This window comes from Dreissena polymorpha, chromosome 2 (genome assembly GCF_020536995.1).
Source record: "Dreissena polymorpha isolate Duluth1 chromosome 2, UMN_Dpol_1.0, whole genome shotgun sequence".
Lineage (NCBI taxonomy): Eukaryota > Metazoa > Mollusca > Bivalvia > Myida > Dreissenidae > Dreissena > Dreissena polymorpha.
Genome location: NC_068356.1, coordinates 2,783,994 through 2,786,674, shown reverse-complemented (window position 1 = coordinate 2,786,674; position 2,681 = coordinate 2,783,994).

Genomic DNA, 2,681 nt, shown 5'->3' with positions numbered 1-2,681 from the left:
CTTGTTTTCCTATTTTTTATTAACAATACTGTTATAAGTTAGTGGAATTAGCTTCTAATTACATGCAATGTACATGCACTAATCAGTACGATAATAAATTAATATATCCATGAACATAACAAGTTAAAAAACATTCTTAAAATATATCAACATGCACATAAGGCATTTTTTCTTCAGATTGTCATTTGCCCCTTCCACTTTTATTTTCTTGTATATAATAATCATGGATGATATTCACATTATATATTTATATATGCAGTTGACATGTTAATTTTATCCAAAAAGCTTTTCAGGAAATACTTGAAAATGTCCTACGCAAAAACAACCATTTTTTGTACCAATTTAACGTGTATTTAATCATGTTTTCATATAATTTATTCATGTAATATAGTTCATCAAAAACAGTTAATTGCTGTAGTTTGTTTAGTAAAAATGTTATACATTCTTTCAATTTAAAAGCTAACCAAAACGGTCGAAATTAGATGTTGTTTGCGCAATTCGTGCAAACACAGTCTTTTATAGGTTTATGGGCTGCCATCTTGGATGCCATCTTGGCTTAAGAAACCACGTGATCTATAAGTTTCGTGGGTACAAAAATAATGTTTTACCCATAAAAAATGTAGATCATCATAAGCATTTTTAAATAAAAACTTAGAATCATGAAGCGTGAGCCCCTAATACTACTATAGCTCATTGTGAGAGATTGTATACCCATTGTTGATAAATGATGTGTATCTTTATTTTTACAATTATAAAACAGAGAACATGAAATTCATATTTAAAAACAAGAAATGTGTTTGTCAGAAACACAATGCCCCCTACTGCGCCGCTTTTTAAAAATTATTATTAAATCCCTTTAAAAAATATTACTTCCCTTGGGAAAATGATCTGTACCTGCCAAATGATAAATATAAATTATCTCCCTTTAAAGCTTGTTACTTCCCTTGATTTTGTTTATTTTACCGCTAACCTTGAAGGATGACCTTGACCTTTCACCACTCAAAATGTGCAGCTGGATGAGATACACATGCATGCCAAATATCAAGTTGCTATTTTCAATATTGCAAAAGTTATGGCCAATGTTAAAGTTTTCGGACGGACGGACGGACTGGTGGACGGACAGTTCAACTGCTATATGCCACCCTACCGAGGGCTTAACAATGTGCATACGCTTAAAAGTATCAAAAAGATCAAAATACATTCACATAACAAGTTAACAAGCCTCGTATATCTTTAAATATATCAATATGCTCATTAGTCATTTTTTCTTTATATTTGTCATTTACCTCACCCACTTTTCTTGTCTTGCAAATCACATTTATATTATAATATTCACATGAAATATTATATATTTATATTCCTTAGTCCCATAGGTGTGTATAAATATAGTTAGGATAATAGTTGTATCTAAACTGTTTTTCAGATTCAAATTGAAACATGTTATAAGGACAAAAACACATGTTTTTTTACCTTTTTTTCATTGATATAGTCATATTTTACATACAATGTTTATTTTTTCACCATATAACTTATGTGTTTACTAAGAAAAATATGTTCTCAATTGTTTAAATTAAAAAGCTTACCAAAATCATGGAAAATATATGTTGTTTGTGTCATTTGCGAAAAAACGGCATTTCCTATGTTTTGGTCGGTCATCTTGGCGGTCATCTTGGACTAAGACCCTGTGGGTATGAACTTTTTCTTGGGAACAAAAGTTTTCTTTTACCCGAGACAATTTAGGACATCATCAGCATATTTAAAAAAAAAATCCAATTATGCACCGTGGACCTCCGTTCCTACTAGACTACACGTATTCAAGTCATATTCGACTATGTGCGCATACCTACTTTCGGGAACCATCATGAAATTTTTGACGTACTTAACGAACAATTATGCCTAAACTTTATTGAATTAGAGAAAAAACAATAATCAAAAGAGAAAAAAAATTATGTTCATTCACATGGGCATGTGAAATGATGTCCGTACACATAACATCATTAACTTAGGAAAGGAAACAACGAAATATAAAGTTTGGTATGATATACATGTGAAATTAAAGAGCATGGTGTAATTATAGAGCATGTCAAGTTTTGAATATATCTGCTACGTAATGTAATGTTATAACCCACAAACGTTTTACTGTAACAGAGCGTTTTTTTAAGATAAGTGGTACAGAAAATACACGTCAAATTTCTTTTTAACGATATTTCTTGTTATATTCGATCGAGAATGTACCCGCCTCCAAGTTTTGCTGAATGGGTCAAGCTCCCCACGGGTACTACTTCCCCGTACCCCCAAATTTTTTTCGTACCTATTTTTTTCGTACCCATTTTTTTCGTACCCAAATTTTTTTTCTTACCCATTTTTTTTTGTACCCAAATTTTCTTTCAAAACCATATTTGTTTTCGTACCCAATATTGGTTTGGCATAATTTTTGTACCAAACATTCTCGTACCCACATACACAATTGTGGTGATGTAGATAAACTTAAATTGATGCTTTTATATTCATCCTCTTCAAAAGCATCTTCACACCAGTTCTGTCAGTACTTTGATATAATTTGCATTGATATCAGGGATTTAGATGCACGATCGACTGTACACGTATCGGCTATCTGTAAGAGCTTTACACCGCTAGTCGTTATCAGTTACGTCACATTTTATCAACAGGTCCAATCAAAA